Below are 23,403 nucleotides of genomic sequence, written 5' to 3' on the forward strand. Positions count from 1 at the left end.
TGTCACAATTCCATGTTCATAAAACTTCTGATTTTTGCCAGCAAACCACTGAATTAAATGTGATTTTACATTATCAGCGTCATTAAAAATTTTACCATTTAAGGAGTTCTGCGTGGAACGAAATAAATGGTAATCTGAAGGCACAAGGTCAGGGCTATATGGTGGATGTGACAACACATCCCAACCTAGTTCCAATAATTTTTGGCGAGTGAACAAAGATATGCGGGGCTTTGCATTATCATGCTGGAAAACACTCTTACGATTTGCCAATTCTGGCCGCTTTTCTTGAACTGCATCGCTCAGTTTGGCGAGTCGTTGAACGTACACGTTTGAATTAATCGTTTGGTTTCTTGGTAAAAGTTCAAAATACAGAATTCCTTTATAATCCCACCAAACTGACAGCATAATCTTTTTTTGGCGAATCTCAGCTTTTGGTGTCGTCTGGGCTGATTCATCTTGCATCACCCACGATCTTTTCCGATTAACGTTGTTATAAACTGTCCACTTTTGGTCGCCAGTAATCAGTCGTTTCAGGAATGGATCAATTTCGTTGCGTTTCAGAAGCGAATCGCAGATGCTAATGCGTTGCGTCAAATGAATTTCCTTAAGCTGATGAGGGAGCCATAAATCGAGTTTCTTGACATAGCCAAGCTGTTTTAATTTTTTTAATGCATGTACGCGATACATTGAGCTTCTCTGCAATCTCACGCGTTGTGCTATGACGATCTGAAGCGATAATGACCTTGATATGGGTCTCGTCAACTTCCACTGGACGGTCAGACCGTTCAGCATTTTGCAATGAAAGATCAACAGAACGAAATTTGGCAAACCAATTTTGACACTGCCTTTCTTTCAAGGCTGCATTGTTGTGTGCTTGCGATGTGTTTTTATCTTTTTAGAAATAATACAATAAAATATGTCTGAAATGCGCGTCTTGTTCTTTCATTTTTAAATTGGGATAAAAACGAAACTAAATAACTAATCGATACAATTTTTTTACTAAATTAAAGATGGAAGTCCAAGCAACAAGAAAAAAATATAGGTTAGGTGCTTTGAACACGTTGACAAAACAAAAGAATGTGCCAAGCATAATGAATAGCATATGGACTCAAAAAGCATACTTAAAAAAACAGACAATAGATCTTTTGTCTTTCCCTGACAAATCTCCTGGCATTAAAACGATTACAAAGCAGGGAATGACTTTAATAAATAAATATAACTGTAACCTCGTTGATCGCAAACTGTCTTTGCATAGATCTGTAAGAAAAAAATACACAAGAACTCGTGTTTCATTTTTAAGAAACGTTCGAAAATTGTCGAATAACTGGAAAGTGGAAACTAGCTCTAACCTGAGTCACGAACATCGTGAAATTTCAAAAAAAGATGAAAAAATACCAAGTCGTGTCCTTTCATGAAGCTTCCCAACATTCTTACGATCATCTGCCCACTAAATCACGCACGGTATAGGTTACAATGCAAAATACAAAAGAGCTGGTGTCTCCTACCACGTAGATGTATTCAAATATTCCCAACGAATCTTCTGTGATTTACGTCAGGGTCCATAGATCCGGCAGATAGGTTCTTACGTAGGCAAAACGGCGACGAAAATTATTTTCGAAGCTGTTCCATATACGAGCGAGTCAGTGACTTAGCCTTCTGATACGTCGATCGCGTGACTTTCTTATTGGTCGATGTCGGATTCCCCTTAAAAATGGAAGCAACGAAAACGCATCTTCCGCAGGGACGGGAGAGCGCGCACGTCTCGTCGAAGATGGCGCATCGGAAACGAAGATACGGTTTCCCTTCATTTCTGCTCCGTAGTCATATGTCACGATAGAAATATCCCTCGTCGAGGAACACGGGCTGAATCTACGCGGCATACGTGCCGAGTATCGAGATCTCTTCCTTTGCTCGGTGACGCGGTCTGCGAGTCTCTCTTTTATTGCGACAGCTTAGGTTTCGTTTAAAAAGAAATATGGACTGCCGTGAATGGCTGAAACGAAACGATGTTACGCGCACGTCCCTTCGGTAAATCGTACGTTTATATCCGATGGTGTGTTGCACAGTCACTGCTGAACATTTTAAATCCACGGTTAATTACATTAACACATTGCGTACGGCGCTCTGCTCTCCAGAAGCATCTTGGCAAACAATAGGATGCATATATGCACATTTTTAATTTGCATTTGGTATTATATTTTTTACTCAGTCTTCTTCTATGTCTAATCGCATCGCTTAATTCAAGAATGTTGCTGCTATCACTGAATTCATTTTCGTCGTAAGTGATGTTTCCTGTATCAGATAAATCATCAAACAACAATTGTGTTATTTTGCTACTTTTATAGAATTGGGGCCTGTTTCATAAAATAATATTTGTTATAAATTGTCAGTAACAGAGTGAAAATGTAAATGATTTTTAAAAAGCTGTTTCCTTACAAATTAAAACACGAACTTCGAAATAATGAAATGTATAACAATAAAATACATTATAAGGTACGACAGACGATCGGCACAGATCTCCCGATGTACTGTCTATACTGTCTCATTGTTTTTACATGCTTGAAATGTCAACATTCAGTTGTTTTGTTAATTATTAGTCAGAAAAATGCGCAAGGCTTCATTACCCTGTTAACGTAACAAAAACATTTGTCTCTGATTACTTAAGTCATCGATTCAGTCAAAAAGACACGAAAACCAGATATTTCGTGACCCAGCCACAATGTTCAGCTTGGCTAAGAACGAGATATCTCGTGACCCGTACGCAATGTGTTAATACTATTAAGATATGTGTAATTTTAGTGGTAACATACATATATAAGTATGAGTGTGTGGCAGTATGTGCGTGCGCAGCGTCTCGTAACAGATAAATGCAACTGTTCCGTTGGTAGTGTGGTAAAGAAGATGGCGAGACAAAGAGAATGCTGAAACGCGTGCAAATGTGTATCCACGAATATCTTGTAAATCACATATTAAATAAATTTGGAACTATTTTGACATCAATTCTAAGTATATTATAAATGTTGCTATACATTTATTTCGGTGATCAATACCCACAATTCTCAACAATATGTAATATGTGTGTCCAAATATGCTGTATGCAGAGTGATTGCCTAACTCTTTGAGCGCTATGAACGAGTATATGCGTTCTCACATAACCACTCAATTTAGACTAAAAGTGGCGTGATGAAAAAGACGTATGGGTGTTATCCATCTGACACTCTGATGATTTCGTTGAAACAAAAAAAAGTTAATTATCAAATTGACAAAGCAAAGCGGAAACCAAAGTGTGTAGCAGACTACAGTGCCTTGATGGGCGCAGTTGGTAAAATCGATATGATTTTGAGTTCACTTCGCTGCGTTCGAAAAAGCACAAAATGGTATAAAAAATATTTTTTCCACCTCTTAGACCTCGCAATATATAATACATATATTCTTGACAAAAGTGCTAATAATAAAACTGGAATATTTGACAATTTTCATCTGCTTCTCATAAAAGATATTTTGCAAAAATACCCACCATGCTAAGGGAGGAAGAGTTCGTTCGCACGACTTTCCATTTCGGTTAACGAAGAGGCATTTCCCTACATCTTGCGTAACTAAAGAAAATAATAAACATTCTTCGCGACGAAGATGCGCTATTTGCACTAAACATAATCGCAGGACTGACTCGCGTTACGAATGCAAAAAATGTAACATTGACTTATACAGGGTGGTTGGTAACTGGTGGTACAAGCGGAAAGGGGGTATTCTTCGCGAAAAAAGAAGTCGAAAATATAGAATAAAAATTTTTTTTTTAATTTTTTTTTTTTAATTTTTCCATCGAGACAACGATCTACAGTGAGATCCGTCATAACGAGAAGTGATAAAGTGCACGCGTACCGAGCGAAAATTCAAAGTCGATTTTCTCGAAAACAAAGCCTCAAACGAAAAATATTTATTCTATATTTTCGACTTCTTTTTTCGCGTAGAATCACCCTCTTTCCGCTTGTACCACCAGTTACCAACCACCCTGTATATTGAACCCTGCCTTCAGATTTACAATACAATACAAAATTATTAAATTTCATTATTACCATTATTATCATTATTATCATATTGGAAGATATAATTTCAAACTTTGATATTGTTCATGTTATTATTGCTTAATGAAACAAATGGTTATTAAGGCTTTCCAGGTCACTGTATAATTTATTTTAGCTACAATCAATATATTTTGCAATGAAAATTCAGTCTGCTCAACTTGCGCTCTTTCGTAAAAAATATGCAGCCCACGGTATGCTTTTCTATAAAGAGTGGGCCGTCCATGGCCCACGCTTAACGTCAAACAACGCAGCGCTCAAAAGGCTAAAAATTTGGGTTAGTACGTGGCTCTGTTTCACTTTCAATTATGTTATTAATGGAATTTACTTTCCGTGAAATCTTTTAGAATGTCATATTTTATCGGATGAAGTAAATATTGTATTTTTTCTTTCTTTCGTTCAAGCAGTTTCAATATCTTCATAAAGATTATTTTGCGTTACATTGCACAATGTATCAGAGAATAGATTACAAATTGCATATACATTCTATTTTATATATCAATGATCTTTTGTACGCTAAAGCTATCCGAACAAATAAATAAACAACAAAATTTCAGTGATTCTTTCACCCCTTTCGCTATTTATTATTTCCACGTGAAACTAGTCGAAAGATTTATACAGCCCGACGATACATTCGTTCTATTCTGACATTTACTGATATTTCATGTACTAATAATGTGTTGTACGCCAAAGGTAGACGAACAAATGAATAAAAAAGAAAAATCAATCAGTCGTCGGCCTTTCATCCCTCTGGTCGTTTATTCAAAAATGAAACTCGATGAAAAATTCAAACTATCCACCGATACTCATACATTCGCTACTCTGAGAACATACACTGTGCTTCTCTAATAAATCATCTGCATTTTCAAAACTACCTCGTCAAACACGCATCTCCACCTATCAGCCGAAATTTCCATATATACTCGTCGATCCATAATTCGCCAGACTATTCCATATTCGTCGCTTCGAGGCGTAGAAATAGAACGAGCCAGGGAACAAGCAGAAACGCTTCATCGAGGGGATTGAATTTTTATGTCGCTTCGCGAATATCTGTCACCACGTTTCTCCACTAAAACTGCACCATTTTTTCCTCGTTGGCCGGCGATGTTCGTCGATTATCTGCTAATGCACTCTACGATAGACTCAACGACCAGAAACTGGCATTTGTATCATCGACGTTTCATCCAAGTATTCGACTAAACGCGTATCTTCTATGAAATCGTCCGACTGATTTTTTATTCACCAGCTTCGTCGCCCAAGTACTTTAGATGTGGCTGGCGGACCGTTGAGGAAAAATAGCGGAAACTTTTCCATTTTAGATGGGCCGCCGATAAAGGAAAGAGAGCTACGTTTGTATAATGGGACGTGTCTAGCCGACGATGGCTCGGGGAGAGACGCGTCTCCCTTCTCTGGATACCATCTTTGTCGTTCAAAATTATTCCATTATCTTTTCTATTCTGGTCTTTTTTTCTTTCTTCGGGTCTTTAAATTTACATATATACATATTGGAGACATATTTTTGATTGACACAGTCCATCGAAGAAGGATAAGGATTTTGTGAAATTACACGAAATTTTCAGAAGTGAAACGTTCATATCGAAATTCTAAATAACACGTTCTTTCGTATTTGTCGATCCCACAGCGTCATTTTACCTAAATTCAACTTTCTAATCATGTATACTAAATACTTAGACGATTATACACAAATATTACCAACTTTAGAAGACAAAAAGAACTGCGATGAAGAAACAGATGATGGAAAAATATTAGGTTGGCAACTAAGTGATTGTGGCTTTTGTCAATACCACCTAGTGACAAAGTCCGCAATCAAGTAGTTGTCAACTCAATATATATGCAGATGCGAATGTTGATACATTTTCAAAAAGGTTTTGTTTATTTGTTCGAAGCACAGAGGTGATTGTCTTCGTATATACAATGTACAGACTGAGAAATAACGTTTTAAGAAACTACTGAAAACAATCCACGAGAGACAACAAGAGAAATGGGCTTTCAAATGAAGCTAACCTATTCTACCATTCATTTCCTTCAAATTGCAAACGTAAAGGAAATGGACAAATGGATTTCGTCCGAGTTACTGATGCTACGAAGGCTTGAGCGAATGAAGACAGCTACCTTTGTGTTTTTAAAGAAATAAGCAAAACCCATTTTAAAAACATACCAGGGTTATTCAACTCGACGAGCAGTGGATCTTGTCAGAAGAAGCTGTGACCGTGGTGTTACTTGTTCGTCGTTCGACAACTACCTGAAATTTCAACTCTAAAATACTCAACAGCAATTATTATTTAGAAAAGTTGATCTAAAAATCGTCAAAAATTTCCACGACTCCCGTGGAAAATCTCAGGAAACGTTCCGCTCGAGCGATTGGTTAGAGCGACACCCTCTTTCCGCTAATCTCACGATGGACAGCCTTCCGCGAAACAGTGCTATTGTTTCGACCAGGAAACGTCATCTATCGGCACGCCTTCGATTTCTGTTTCGTATCGCGTCCGATGTTTATTGTCTGCTCGAACGATCACCGCGTTCTCTGGTCGCACCCTCGTAAACAATCGCTCAGGCAGTCCCAGTTGTTAAACATGGCCGCTAGTTGAACGTGGGACGTTTTACGCGAAAACACATCTACAGCCAGGGAGAATATAACTGGTCGCGACAGAGAAATCGGTACGGATATTCAACTGAGAGCTCGTAAATATACCAAGTGGCTGACGAAAGTATTCGCTTACATATGCAAACTTGAATGGGCGAAATAATGTACATTGAAGTAATTTGCTTAGCAAGCAGATGTTAATAGAAAGATGGAAGTTTTAAGGTTATGTCAGTAAAATTTGAAAGGGATTCAACAACGTAGGTAGGAGTTATGATACATTTATTAGAAACACGCATTCTAAGTGACTGGCAAAAGTATTTGAACGCTACATATATTATTAAATTATTTAATATTAATATTTTGTTGCACCACCTTTAGCAGCGATAGTGTGTCTCAATCGACGTACCATACTGTAAACCAATGATTTTGTAAAACTACACTCAATGGTGTTCCATATTTCTATATTTTATCTTTCAATACTTGCTTTGAGATTATCTGAAATTTATTTAATCTTTTTCCGATTTCAGCCCATATATTTTCAATCGGATTTATGTCTGAACTTTGCAGTGAAGTAATTAGCATGCGTGGTGTGTTATATACGATCCATTCTTTCACAATTTTAGCAATATGCTTAGGATCATTATCTTGTTGGAAGTGGAAATCTCCCAATAATCCTAATCTACGGGCACTTTCTTTGAGGTTATTTTTTAAAATGTTTAAATACTTATATTTACCAAGTATTCCATCAATAAATATCAAATTTCCGGTGCCATTGGCAGCCATGCACCTCCACACCATGACCGATCCACCTCCGTATTTCACTGTTTGATGTAAACGTCGAATTTCCAATTCCGTATTTGCTTTTCTCCACACATAATTTTGACCACCCGGGCCAAAAATGTTAAACTTTGACTCGTCCGAAAAGATGATTTTGTCCCAAAAAGAATTATCTTTATTAATATAGGTTTTTGCAAAAGTCAATTTTTTTTAATGATTTACCGCATTAATATATGGCTTGTTTCGCGGTACTCTGCCATGAAAATCATTGTTTCGTAACATTCGTCGACATAATTCCGGGTGATCTTCTTTATAAAACATATCAGTTACCATACTTGCGAGTCGAGGAGCAGATGTAGTAGGATTCTTTTTAATTCGCGAATGATAACTTTCTCCTCTCTTCCAGTCAATTTCTTTGGTCGACCTGATCGAGCTTTGTTTGCAAGTGTTCCCTCATTCTCTCACTTTTTTATGATATAATGTATCGTGGACTTACTTCTGTTCACAATTCCGGCAATCTCGTTATATGATCTGCCGTCCTCGTGTAATCGGATATTATTTCTCTTTCACACTTTTTAGTTTCACACTTTTTGGTATTCATTTTAAATACTGTTGCGCACACTTTTACGTTACTGTTACTGAAACGATATCCTAACATCAAGTGAACGTACCAATATTTTCATCTAGCAATGATGCTTACATTCGCTGCAAAGGAAGATGAAAAACTATCAACAGTGTTACAGCGTTCGAATACTTTTGTGAGACACTTATCATGAATGTTTCTAATAAATGTATTATAACTCCTGTCTATATTATTGAATCATTTTCAAATTTTACTGATGTAATCTTGACACTTTCCTGTCACTATGAATATCAAATTGTTTTAACAAATTAGTTTAGTATACCTCATTTTATTAATTGAAATTTGTAAGCGTCTTTAATTCTCTTCGTGTGATATTTTCGAGTGTAATCTCTTAGAGGCGTCGATTTAGATTTATATTTTTGTGATACTTTTAAAATTACAATAAAAAAATGTCCATTGATTTGATTGTTTATTTGTTGCCACAACCGAGATTAAATATTCCACTAGATTCAAATTAAAAGAAAGAATATATGGCTGCATCGTAAACTTTATTTATAAACGTTATTGTTCATGTTGAGATATGTGTAATTTTCTGTGCTGGACTAGGTTAAATGCGTAGTGGAGATATTTGTGTGTGAGTATCAGTATGCGGAGGTGTGTGTGTGCGCGGCGTCCAAAAAACAGATGACTGTAAACTTGTCAGTCGGTTAAGAGTCGGGTATGGAAGAAAGTGCTGAGATGCGTGCAAGTATGTATCCATGAATATATAAGGAATCGTCCATGAAATAAATATATTACTATTTTAATATGAATCGTTGGTGTAGATTTAGTGTTCCTATAACATTATTTCGGCTTCAAAGATCCACAATTCTCAACAGTTCATTTATCTGTAGTCATTAATATCGACTATTTATTTTCTGAATATTCATTGATTGTATGTGGTTGTTTCACGTACAATGACATTAAATTAAAGACTTTCATTTATGCAAGGCTAGTGTGTGAAACTATGTACGCTTTGTATAATTACTTAAATAAGTTAAATCAGTTACTTAAATAATCGACCAGAAAACACCCCACTAAAGAAATAAAATAGACAAACTCGAAGATGGTATCCCGCCGGGGGTAGCCATCCACCTTTTATTATTTAGCAATAAACGTCTCCTTAAACGTCTTCTATAAATCAACAATTTAAAAAAGCCTGCTTAGAATTACGCGAAAAAATGAGAAAATTCTCTAATCAAAAATCAATCCAATTATTAAATTTTGCATGAACAAGAAGATCACCAAACTATTTCAAATCTTCTCATCACCACTTTAACGCATGATGATAATGAAACGCGTTAAAGCAATAAACGCCCTCTTAAAACGTCTGCAAGGTAGCTCGATTTATCGCTTGTTTGCGCGCGAATATTTAAAGGGCTGAGTTCTAATTATCTTGCACGAATGTGGTCGAAAGATTTTCTCTTTCAGGAATTTTTCGCCTATGACAAATGCACCCATTTGTCTACCGAAATACCATATTACACTTAAAATCCCGTTTTCACGGTGTTTTACTTCAGAAACCTTATTATTGGACGTGTTAAAACGTAACACGTTCACAGGAAAGATTGGTGTGCTGTTCAAGGTTTGAATATCGCGAGCACCGTCAGCTCCTCATTTTCAAGTAGAAGTTTCACGCGATCGTGAAACGAAAGTAAATATCGTGCGCGTATTTACGGCCGAACGTACGAGAGCCAGATACGCCGAATAAATTGCTATATTGATATTCCGGTACAGCAGTGAAATGAACGAGACGACAACAGCTGATTGCTGATTTCTTCCCGCGCTTTTTTTCTAAGCTGTTCACCTTGTGAAAACAGAATCGAATGTACTCGCGCTAGTATATTGATTTGAAGTAGTATGTTGATATAAAACAATTTAAGGTTGATAGGTCGTGATAGTATGCTGCTGCTGTATAAGAATTTTTGTTTTCATTCAAGTTGCCTTTTTCTCATTTAGAAATCGTGGAGAAAAAACCGAATTACGAGTGTCGGGATTCGAACCTGGTCTGAAAGGTTCGCAACCAACGACGCTAACCACACCTCTGTTTTTTTTTTTTAGAGTTTATTTACCAAGATACAATTTTTAATACATATTGGGTATTCACAATAAACTATGAATTTCGATAAGGTGTGTTAGGCAGAAGTACCGATACGCGACGGTACGACGTAGCCATACTATATTATGTGTCGGTGTTTTACAATTTTTTTGTGATTTTAGGTCTATTCTTTGGATTTAAGCCGCTGGGGGGCGGAGCTTTTATGTAATTTTGTTCTTGCTTGATTTTTTTTGTCCTGAAACTTGGTCGCAAAACAGGACTTATCGGTAATTTACATTTGGCGCTGTATGCCTTTGGGGGGGATAATAGGGAGGGGGCGGGGGAGGGGGATGTCAAATAGGTTTATTTACAATATTTACATATTATTTACAATTACACCTGTGTTATGCGGTGTCAGAGATGTGTTCTGTCGGTTTACTGGTTTTCTCTCTTGTTTTATTATGGATTTGGAATCCACCAATATTTCTTTGTGTTTTTTCTATGTTTGTCTTTAGTGTCTTTCAGAGGGAGGGCCATGTTGTATCTCCACCTGGTGTCTGCGGTTTGTCCGTTTAAGTTTTCTTCGTAGAGTATAGTTTTGGTTTCTATTTTTCTTTTTATGTGATAGATTATTGGAATGTTATTTTGATCTTGGAGGTAGTTTTTTTCGTCTAGGTATATGAACGCTTCTGAGGGGATGTAGCCTGTTGCCAGAGTGTTTTTGTGATATGCGTCATTTGGGAATAAGTAACTGAAGATTAGACTGTTTTCTTGTATCTTTGCAGCTTGCGCGAAGTGGTTTCTTGTTAATTTTAATATGTGACAGTCTATGCGGTGAATGTTGGCTAGGTCGTAGATTCTTTTGTTTTTGACATATCTTTTGAATCCGCTGTGTTCGAATCTGTAAGTATTCAAGCAAGCTCTGATGCATTTTCTTTCGAATCTGCGAATTTTTTCCATTTGGGAGGCTGATATGTTGTACCAGATTGGGCAGCCGTATGTTATAATAGGTCTAATTAGTGCTTGATAGCACAGTATTTTTACTTGACTGTTGAGATGTTTAGAGTAAAATAATCTTTTTACTCTCCAAAATGCTTTGCTGGCTTTGGAGAGTTGGATTTGAATGTGCTGCTTGTAGCTTAGTTTATCGTCTATGTTTATACCTAGGTATTTAACGCAGTTTTTATGCGGTATGAGCTCACCTTCGTTTGCTTTTTCCCTTAGCTGAAATTTTCTGCAGTGTTCCCTTTCTATTGGACCGATTTTGCTTGACTTGGGTCTAAACAGTATGGTTTCGCGTTTGCTTGTGTTGGTTTTTAGCTTCCATGTGTTGTAATAATCGTTAATTTTTTCAAAGAGTTCTTGCAGTTCCGTTTTTATTGTTTTGGTTTTGCGGCCTGTTACGTAGATGATTAGGTCATCTGCGAAGGCTATGGAGCGTTTATGGGTGGATGCATTGAGATTAAAGAGGTTTAGTAAGTCACTATTGTAAATATTGAAAAGTAACGGGGAGTTTACTGTGCCTTGTTGCAGACCGTTTTTTATGGAGAATTCTTTGCTAGATGTGTGTGAATCTTCAGTCATTACGAATGTTCTGCTTGTGATCATGTCCCAAACTATTTTAATTAGGTATTTGGGAAAGTTTTTCTTGATTAATTTGTATATGAGACCTGGGATCCAGACTGTGTCGAAAGCTTTTTCGAGGTCTATTAAGCAGGCGGCTACTCGTTGTTTTGCGTTTAGCGCCCAGCAGATGTCCGACGTAAGTTTGTTTATTGCGTGAATTGTGGAGTGTTTGTGTCGAAAGCCAAATTGATTTTCTGGGATTATGTCATTTTTTGAGCAGAAGGAGGTGAGGGGGTTGTTTATGATTATTTCAAATACTTTGCTTATGTTGGGGAGGAGACTTATGGGTCGTAGGTTTGCGGGTGATGAGCCGTCTTTATCTTTTTTTGTTATAGCTATCAGTTTGGCTTTTTTCCATTTTTTGGGGAAATATGTGTTGCTTAGAGCATTGTTGAAGAGTACTGTGTAGTACCATTTTATTTTGTTCGGTAGGCGCTTGAGTAGGATGTTTGGGATGCCGTCGAAGCCGGAGGATCTTTTGTTGTTTAGTTTGGAGAAGATTTTGTTTAGTTGATTGTAGTTTGTGAAGTAGTTTATTTCTGGTTCCGGTTGTTTGGGGTTGTCTGCGGTGTTTTCGTTTGAGAATGTGCTAACTGTTTTGTTTAGCGTTATGTCTTGTTCCATTTCATTTCTGAGTTTGTTTGTTTCGGCGGTGATAATTCTGTTTAGTTGTTCACGGCCCATGTGTTCGTTTTGTGTGTGTGTCTTGGAAAAGTGGGTGCCGATAATGTCTAGTTTTTCTGTTGATTTGGCTATTATGAAGTTACCCTCGGTGTCTTTGATGGTGTTGCGTGTCGTTATACCTGCTTCTTGGATGAGGGAAGCTTCTTCTGAGGGCAATTTGAGAGGTGGGATAGGGTTTTGTCCTTTTGGCCTGAAGATTCGATTTATTTGTGGGAACATGTTGGCTGTGTCGTTTTTGGAGATGTTTTTTATTTTGTTTGTCCAGTGATGGTTTATGGAGCTTGCGAATTCTTGTTTCAGTTGTGTTTTTATTTCGTATAGAAGGTACTTTAGAAATTCTAATTCTTCTCTTTTGTCATAAGAATAGTTGAATTTTATATTGTTTACTTTGGAGAGTATGTAGCTTTTGTCTCGTTGTAGTTCTTTTATTTTGTTGTTGATATAGGACTCGCATGAATTTTCTTGTTTTATCATTGGCACGGATTTTTGGAGAGCGATTTGTATATGTTTTTCTATTTCGTCTAGGAATGAGTCGATTTCACTGTTAGTTAGATTGGCGTTGTTGTAGATCTTTAGGTCGCAGTTCTGTTCGAGTATGTTTTGGAATTTTTTCCAATCTGTCTTTTTGTAATTGTACCTGGGTGCCTCGATCTGTGTTTCGAGTGTTAGGAGGTCCGATGTATTCTTTCTTATGTGAAATACTAGGGCGCTATGGTCACTGTCATAGACTAAGGTTTTTAGGGTGTTGTTTGGACGTAGGTTTTGAAATTTTAGTCGGGCATCTGCTAAGCATATGTCCAGGTATGAGCCTCCTTTTGGGTAAGAGGGTTGCTCGGAGCTGTATAAGATTGTTTTGAAGTGAATGCTTTTATTGTCTAGCCAGTTTCTAATGAAGTTGCCTCTCGTGTTGTTTATTTCGTTTTTCCAGCTTGTGTTTTGCGTTAAGGTCGCCTGCTATTATATAGTAGTTTTCCGGTTTGTTGAGCTGTAGGAGTTCGAAGAGTTTATTGAATTCTTCGCTAAATTCCTTCCGGTTTTCATAGGTTGCGTAGGCTGCAGTGACAAATAGGTTTTCCTTATCGCTTATTTTTATTTTTATGATCGTTGTTTCTAGGATTTTGAAACTTGTTATTTTGTCATTTAGAATTGTTTTGTGTTTTATAGGGTTTCTTATGAGGATTGCTGTTCCTCCTCCTTGGCTGGCGTTCGGTCTGTCTTGTCTTATCATGGAGTAGTTTTTGAAGTGTACTTTGTGTCTTTTATTTAGTTTTGTTTCTGAGATCAGTACGATATTGGGGGTTTCTTTATTTATTAGGGTTAGCATACTGTATCTTTTTTGATTTGAAATTAGGGGGTTGGCATTTATTGCAATTATTTTCAGATCTTTTAAGTTTAATTTATTTGTTTTTTGCTGTGCTTGTTGGTTTTGAGGTTTATGGATATTTGTCATACATGATATTTAAAGACTTGTAGATGGCGTCGAACCTTTCTTCATGTATTGCTAGTGTTGTTTTTATGGCGTTTAATTGCATTTGATGTTCTTTTAGCGCTTGGAGTATGCTTTTTTTAAAGTCTTCAATGATGTTTGTTATGTTTAGTTGGGGGGTGTTGTCGGTTGTAGTTGGGCCTGGGCGCGGATCTAAGTTTGTTTTTTGTGGTGTGTCTTCGGTTGTTTTATTTTTTGTTATTTGCTGTTTCACTATGTCCGAGAACTTTAGTTCTGGGACGTATTTTGCTAACCACACCTCTAACGTCGTCCGGTCGAGTATAAGGTCTTTGTGTAACAAGATACGGTACAGAAACCGTTGGAAAGTTTCGCCATCGAGAGCCACTACAAATTCATTATTAAATAAATAAAATTATAATTATCCGCTTGAGTCGTTGGGATGTTTGAAAAAACATATGTTTGTTATTTGATGAAATACGTTTATATTATTATATATGCGTACCATTAATTTCTAAATATTTCAAGTTTTCTTCAATAAAAATTATTCACAAGGTAACAATGAAATAGAAAATACAGTCGTCCGTATCGTTCAAATGTACTGGCACTTCTCCACAGAAAATGTAAATAGCGCCATCGCGCTGCTTGCCACTCAAACGGTTATACAATTCGATCAGAATCCCTCGATCAGCATCCCTTTGACGCGATCTCGTGCGCCAGACGTAACCACGGAAACGGCTTCCCAAGAAAATGCAAACACAATACGTAATATTGGGTTGGCAACTAAGTGATTGCGGACTTTGTCATTAGGTGATAATGACAAAATCCGCAATCACTTACTTGCTAACCTATAATACACAATATTAGGTTGTCCGAAAAGTTTTTTTCGTTTTATGAGGAAATAATGAATAGAAGCACAACGTTCTTTGTTTTATATTATTTTCTCGAATTACGTTTCGTTGAGATCGATTTCGTTTTGTTGAGATAAACATCGTAACATTTCACAGACTTGGTTTCTCGTGCGTATGAAGGTGCACTGTTGTAAAAAACACGTTTGCGAAAGAAAGACACTTTCCGGACAACCTAATAATAAATTATTACAATGAAGAAGGCACATACGTATTTCTGTGTCAGTAAAAATGAGCGTTAATTTTGTGAAAAACTGCTGTGCATATCCGACAATTTTCAAGAGCGAAAGAAAATCCGGAACCTATCACTCTGACAGCTGAAAATTAATGCAATTCGATCAAGCAGTTTCACCGAAAAACATCTTCAATGCTAACTTTTTCAACGCCTATAAATCTTCCAAAGCAGCTCGTTAAATGTTGGAAAAAATCGGTAATTAAAAACAGGTTGGAGGGAACGCTTGAAAAGGAGGAAATTTGCGAAAGAAGTTGATTGTGAGGCTGAGGAATCGATGGGGTGACGGGACTTGGACTAATTCACGGGGCAGCGTTTTTGATTTCAGTCGGTGAGAAGCCGAAACGAGGAATAAATTACGCCGCGTTTCCAACCATATCTTTCCTCGTCAAATTGCCACGATCATTTTGGATTACGGCGATTAATCGGCGTTCGCGGGCTTGCGGCTTGATGCACCAGTCGCAGACCGAGCGAGTCGTCGCTGCTTGAAAACGCCACCTAACGCCCACAATTAATCACAACTAGTCTAGCGAACCAACTAATTGCTCGCTGTTCTATCTCTCTTTTTTTCTTTGTTTCTGTCGTTCTCTCGTCTCTTTTTGTTCCTTTGCGTTCGATCGTTAGGTACACAGAGAGAAAGAGGGTGAAAAAAATTAGTCGAATTCGCTGGACGTGACTGCACCGCGTCGATAAGTCTGCTATTGAAACCGTGTTCATTACTTTTCCTGATAACTCGATCGTCTACCGGTACTCGTTTCTCCATTCTTGTTTCTCGCTACGAACATATTGCATCATGAACAGAGCGTTTCATCATGGGATAAGGATTTTCTCGTCGATGATATACAAGCTACGTTTAGCTATAGACGTTGCTTAATTGGTCCAAGAATCGAACTGTCGAATGTCGATACCGAATTTTTCTGAGGCAAGCTTGGATGAAAGTTAAGATCAGTATTATTGATAAGGAAGTACGTTTTTTAATTATATAGAATTATAAAACAATTAAATCGATGATTGATAGTGGTGACATGCGTTCGACTTTACATTTACATCGTGTCGGAATTAATTTTTTATGGAATGAAACTCCTTTCACCATGTACCATATATCATGTACCATCTACCGTGTACCATGTACCGTGTACCATGTACCGTGTACCATGTACCGCGTACCATGTACCGTGTACCATGTACCGCGTACCATGTACCGTGTACCGTGTACCGTGTACCATGTACCATGTACCATGTACCGTGTACCATATATCATGTACCATGTACCATGTACAGTGTATCGTGTACCATGTAGCATGTACCATGTAGCATGTACCATGTACCATGTACCATGTATCATGCAGCATGTACTATGTGGCATGTACCATGTACCAGGTACGATATACCATGTACCATGTACCATGTACCGTATACCATATATCATGTACCATGTACCGTGTACCACGTATCATGTATCATGTACAGAGTACATTGTACCATGTGTCATGTATCATGTACAGAGTACATTGTACCATGTACCATGTACCATGTACCATGTACCATGTACCATGTAGCATGTAGCATGTAGCATGTAGCATGTAGCATGTACCATGTACCATGTGGCATGTATCATGTAGCATGTAGCATGTAGCATGTACCATGTACCATGTATCATGTAGCATGTATTGTATACCATGTACCATGTACCGTGTACCATGTACCATGTACCATGTACCGCGTACCATGTACTGTGTACTATGTATCATGTACCATGTATCATGTAGCATGTACTATGTAGCATGTAGCATGTAGCATGTAGCATGTACCATGTACCATGTATCATGCAGCATGTACTATGTGGCATGTACCATGTACCAGGTACGATATACTATGTACCATGTACCATGTACCATGTGCCATGTACCATGTACCATGTACCGTGTACCACGTACCGTGTACCGTGTATCATGTACCATGTGCCATGTACCATGTAGCATGTACCGTGTACCACGTACCGTGTACCACGTACCGTGTGCCGTGTATCCTGTACCATGTGCCATGTACCATGTATCATGTACAGAGTACATATTGTACCATGTACCATGTATCATGTACAGAGTACATATTGTACCATGTACCATGTATCATGTAGCATGTACCGTATACCATGTACCATGTACCGTGTACCATGTACCATGTACCATGTACCGCATACCATGTACCGTGTACTATGTATCATGTACCATGTATCATGTAGCATGTACTATGTAGCATGTAGCATGTAGCATGTACCATGTACCATGTATCATGCAGCATGTACTATGTGGCATGTACCATGTACCAGGTACGATATACCATGTACCATGTACCGTGTACCACGTACCGTGTACCGTGTATCATGTACCATGTGCCATGTACCATGTATCATGTACAGAGTACATATTGTACCATATACCATGTAGCATGTAGCATGTAGCATGTAGCATGTAGCATGTAGCATGTAGCATGTACCATGTACCATGTATAATGTAGCATGTACTATGTACCATGTACCATGTATCATGTAGCATGTACTATGTAGCATGTACCATGTACCAGGTACGATATACCATGTACCGTGTACCATATACCATGTACAATATTATATCGGTTGGCAACTAAGTTATTAGTACTCTTTGTCATCATATGTATTGTCAAAATCCACAATCACTTAGTTGCCGATATATAATACGATTACACGTGAACACATGGATGGCTCACGCCGCCTAAAATGGAAATTACGAAAATGCTTGTGTATTCAGCAATCTTAATGAAGTCGTATCAGGTGTTGGCAAATGTACACTCGAAAGATTTCCACGTAAATTCCAGCTGTTTCTATAATTCAATATCAACAAGAGATTAAAGCTGCTGCTACGTGTATGGAGTAATGAAAGGGAAAAGCAATAACTACGCGTTTCGTGGCACAAATTTCCACGTAACTAACTTGGGGGCGATGCTTCAACTCATTAACATAGTATTACGTCGAAAATTATTAACCGAGAGGCTTTCTCGTCACGCGAACACAGGGCATTCTGCATATTTAACAACGTGAGTTCGATCTTGCTTTAATTAGCAATTAACAATTTCGTTAAGCACAGCTGCACGGTTAATCGCAACAGGGTAGCAACATCATTGCGTGTCCCTTAATTGTCGCCATTCATCCTTCGAATGGCGAATTGCCAAGCGACGCTGTTCCAGTAACAACATCTCGCTTGCCGATCTTCCGATCCTTGTTGATGGCTAACCTTATTTTCAGAATTACGTTCGTGCAACAACGAGAAAAGTCCAATGAAATTGTAGGATTGTATGATAGGAACTTTCGCGAAACGATCGAACAGATCCGATGGAATCGTCGTGTCAAGGAAATAATTGACGTAGCTTACTAATTAAAAGCCTACTAATTGGAAACTTCGATCAAATATTTGTGATCATTGTCGTCATGGAACGGAGACGTCTAATATTAGGTTGGCAACTAAGTGATTGCGGATTTTGTCAATACCACCTAATGACGAAATCCGCAATTACTTAGTTGCCTACCCAATAGAAACATTTCATTCTTCTCAGTTGAATTTGTCTGAATTCGTTTTTTAAACAAATACGTTTTAAATACAACTCTATATGAATTCTACAGTGGAATTCATTTCGGTTTAACGAACGACCAATCTCAAGAGGATTCGATTATTTCTTCGTTAGCCATTAGACTATACATTGTGCTCATTTTCACCAACCAGCTGCTTGCTACTCCATTGCACCGATAAAACAGAAATTTTCTACTGGACAAAAGGCAGCAGTAATATTAACAATGGTGTTTAACAATAGCCGCTACTTGCCGTATTTCCTTCGTTTCCCTGTTTTTAACGTACGAACGATTCACATCGAACTTCCTCTTAATCGCTTGTTTTGTATTCGTTTGCACGAGTATACACGTCCCCCACGTTAACACTTTACCGACAGATAGCCAATTCATCGGCTTTTTGTCGTCGACGCTTACCGACCGATAGCCTATTAATCGGCTTTTTATCACCGACAATCTTTCTTCTTATTTGAGTAGTAATTTGTTATTTAGTACTAAGGTACCTTGTTCAGTTGCGTCAGTTGCGTTGCTTCGTAAGTTGCCACAGTTTTGTACCAATTTGAAAAACTTAACGTTGGCGATGAACGAAAAGAATGGTATTGGAGAGTCTAAACCGAAACAGAGCTATCGGTCGGACGTACGTATGCTGCTGAACCGCTAGCGGTCAGTAAAGTGTTAATTATTGGGTTGGCAACTAGGTGATTGCGGATTTTGTCATCAGGTGGTATTGACAAAATCTGTAATCACTTAATTGCCAACCCAATACGTCGCTTATCGTCACGCAATTAGATCTTATTTGGCAACGTGATACTTTTCGCAATATGGCAAATAATGACAAAATTCTTAGGTGGTATTGACAAAAGTTGCCAACCCAATAACTATAATTCTCTTTACGCACAATTTTAACCATGCAAATATACGCTTCGAGTAGCTGGTAATATGCAAAAATAAAAGCTTCAAGTTCAATTTAATAAGAAACAAATTACTTCTGTAAATTTAGTTATGCCAAGAAGATAAGAAAATAATAGAAAATTTTGAAGTAAATTTAAGAAACAATGTTTTCAATATTATCATTTTTCTATAGCTGTTTAATTCACTAAGTTGATCTATGACACTTCCGAACTTCAAGGTTTCGCATGTAACTTTAAAATTGTTGAAAGAGAAACTTTGAAACGTACAAATTTCTCTCTCTCTCTCTCTCTCTCTCTTGTTAGAATTGTTAGAATTTCAACGCGAAATATTTGCTTGCTGCTTTCAAGTTTTCCATCGTATGCAAATTTATATCTTCTATAATATCTCGTATTAATCAAAACCAAATACAAATCTGCTGATACTAAGTCTATGAAAATAAGACGAACGGCGTAGTAATTTCGATAAAAATTTTATGTTAACAATTATCGTCACGATAAGCAAATAATTTCCTTCTGATTCGTTAATCTCAATCATTTCTGCATGAATGTTATTTATTTATGGTTTGCACGATGTAATTGTACATTTCATTAATTATGGCCTACTTTTGCCGTGCAAACATTTTCAAACAACTTGACAAATACTCACCATATTACAGGTCAATTAAATCGGTATCGTAGCGTACTCACCTGGAACAAAAGAGAAAGACAAATATAAACCATTGGAATAGAAAAGGCTCATCGAATACGTCAGCTGAGAGAAATTATTATTTCATTTGTACTATGGCGGCACTCGGCAACAATGTATATCGCCAAAGCGAAGTGCCTAATGAACTATCAATATCCCAACGGTCCTTCCGCTGAATATTCGAGAAGGCCGCGACTGTTGCCATGCACGCCTAACAAACGCGTGGATAGTGGGGATATTGAGGGGCGACAAACAGAAAAGAATCGAATCCGATCGACAGTTAAGTTCGAACTAGGAAGCGATAAAGTCGAGTTGTAACCGCGCAGCGAGATTGACTAGCGAAACCGACAGCGATATGCGACGCGATCAAAAGAAGACACTTGTTAATAAATATATTGTTGACCTAAACATCCGAGTGATTATTTAACGCACGACACCCGATATCACCTTAGTATTTTACAATTTGTCCAGTCTGGACATTTGATAATTTTTTCTAACTTAATTGCTAAATAACATGTGAATGGCTACCCTCAGCGGGATACCATCTTCCAGTTTGACTATTTTATTTCTTCAGTGAGGTCAGTGGGGTGTTTTCTTTTTAGTCTTCTTTCTATCATAGTTTTGCTCGCTTCATTAGCCAGCTAGTTTGGATGTGTTGCCGTTCTTTCATTGTATTTTTCTGCGTACCTGCCGATTTCTTCTTTCACCGTCGGTATTTTTAAGTCTTTGCGTATATCCTCGTTTCTGACGTACCAGAGGGCGTTCACTATTGTTCTCAGTATCTTCGATTGTAGCGACTCTAGTTTATTTATGTGGCTCATTGCTGCTGTCCCCCATAGTGGTATTCCGTACGATCAAACTGATTTTACTATCATTTTGTAGATTTTTAGTTTATTTTCTATGCTGAGTTTGGAACTTCGACTAGTTAACCAGTACATTTGTCTTCTTTTTATCCGCATTTTGTCTATAATTGATTTAGTACGTTGCTCCCATGTAAGGTGTATGTCTAAGTGGAGTGCTAGATACTGAACTTGCCTTGTTTGTGTTATGTGCGTGCCATTCAATTGGATATTTGTTGGTTTCTGCTTTCTTAGTGTAAATGTAATATCGTTGCATTTACGGAGTTTGCTTTTATTTGTTTATCTCGTAGTCATTTTTCTATTTTTCTGATGTGCTCTTGTAGTAATGTGGCTGCTGTTTTTGCATTAGTGTGCCTGACTAGTACAGCCGTGTCGTCCGCGAATATCAGTATTTTGCTGCTGGTAGATGTAGGTATGTCGGCCATGTATAATGTGTATAATAATGGTTCTAAGACGCTTCCTTGCGGTAACTCTATCTTGATGTCTTTTACTTCAGAATATGCATCCTTTATTTTTACTACAAAAGTTCTATTGCTTAGGTTATGATTTGAGTAAGTGGTAGATTTGTTCCGGGAAGTGTTTTTTGATTGTTTGTAAGAGACTTTCATGTTTCACTTTGAGATATCAACTGAGAAAAGATTAATTTCGTATAGGAAGCTCGGTTTGAAACTCGCAGAGATTAGGGAGAATGATAAACGGTGGATGGAAACGGTGAAACATTGACAATGTGGCTGATCGCTGACTACAATTCCGCTCTCCATAACGCTTATTATTATAAATTTAGTGGCCGCGCATACGACTGATATTTACGACGTTCGATAATGCAGTATAACGTTAGTAAAATATCGTATCTACAGTTGGCAGATACAGTGGAAAAAAATGGAATAGAGCCGAGGAATCTGCATGTCTCGTGTATCGTGCGAAGAAAAATACTGCAATGTTAAAAATACAAAATTCTTCGCTTCTCTCGTGCAACAGTTTATGGATTTAACGGCTTCCCTTTATTTATATACTTTCGTCTCGATGTTGTTGTTTGTGCAGCTGAAAAACAACTTCTTCAACCTCGTGTATTAAAAAGAAGAAAAGAAAAAGTAGAAGACAAAGGTCACATATTAGCAACATGTTTATCTTCTGGCAAGAAAAAACGTTGATGAATGCGCGTTCGTGAAGGGAGATTAAACAGCGAATTTCGTGTCGTAATTCCAAGATGGACGCGAATAGTATCGACCACCTGGTCAAAGGAAAAACTGATTGCAAATTATATCGACGAAAATTAAGTTATTTATGAACATAAAGGTTGGCAACTATGTGATTGCGGATTTTGTCATTAAGTGGTATTGACAAAATCCGCAATCACTTAGTTGCCAACCCAATAGTTTGCATTAAATCAACAAACACTACATTAGCTTGCGATCTTGATTTTTGGTTAATTGTAATAATGGGTCATTAATTAATCTGATTAATTAAACAATTAGTCATTAACTCGGTCATTAATAATCGCAATAAGAGTCGCTAACAAATTCGAATAAGAGAAAGAGCAGTTTATATTGAATTATATTTTACATGGCGATATTCGATTAGGATCCAAGATCACTGTACGTTCGTTGATTGAAGGTTATGTACCATGTCGTTTGAATTTATTTTCTTTCATATTATAAATTTATCATTTTCTGTAAATTTCTCGATTCTATTGCTAGAACTCATTATTAGCAGACTTCGAATGTTAATGCACTTATGGGAAATTTAAATGTGCAGAAAAATACGAAGTAGTCAAAGTAGCATAAAATAGTCGTTACGATCTCTTTCTACAGCAGTGTTCGTAAAAATATGAGTTTATTTACCAAATGTCCAGCTGGACAAATTGCAAAGTACAAATTGAATAATAAAAAAAAAAAAAAAATATGAATTTGTCGAAATCTCCGCAATCGAATGGATTAGAGAAAGCAACTGATTAGTTTCGACTAATCGACTTTCCATATATGCTAATTACGCGGAGATATCATAAACCGTCGACGATTAAAATAATTTTCCTTTCTCCTAAAATTGACATATTTTCGAACATGGCTAGAAAAATTAATTACGCGGCATAAAAGTGAAGACGTGATGCGAGAGCACGTGCCGCGATAAAAAATATAAAATTCAACATCGGCCTTGTTTATTTTGCAATTAAATGTCTCAACAAACGCGATATTTCAAGTTAATTGTAAAAACGCTGCAGCTCCATCGAAACTCTTAATTTGCCTGCGTGCGTTCACGGTTAACAAACATCGACAAATTACTCAAATAAGGCGGACACAGACACTTTTCAACAGAGCGCTCGAATCAACATACGCG

General features: G+C 37.4%; 1 protein-coding gene and 2 long non-coding RNA genes across 4 annotated transcripts in view; 2 read left to right on the forward strand and 1 right to left on the reverse strand.

Annotated features, from left to right (window-relative positions):
• Positions 1-23,403, reverse strand: part of Btk29A (tyrosine-protein kinase Btk29A) — a 346,914-nt gene that overhangs the window by 193,972 nt on the left and 129,539 nt on the right. The gene's annotated exons all lie outside the window — the stretch shown is intronic.
• Positions 1-23,403, forward strand: part of LOC138189143 (uncharacterized) — a 41,445-nt gene that overhangs the window by 7,702 nt on the left and 10,340 nt on the right. The window lies entirely within an intron of this gene.
• Positions 6,571-22,407, forward strand: LOC138189140 (uncharacterized). Its single transcript, XR_011175936.1, has 4 exons — positions 6,571-6,945; positions 7,212-7,383; positions 20,181-21,141; positions 21,723-22,407. It is a non-coding gene; the product is annotated as an uncharacterized LOC138189140 (long non-coding RNA).

This window comes from Bombus flavifrons, chromosome 18 (assembly GCF_040668555.2).
Source record: "Bombus flavifrons isolate JBK064 chromosome 18, iyBomFlav1_principal, whole genome shotgun sequence".
Classification (NCBI taxonomy): domain Eukaryota; kingdom Metazoa; phylum Arthropoda; class Insecta; order Hymenoptera; family Apidae; genus Bombus; species Bombus flavifrons.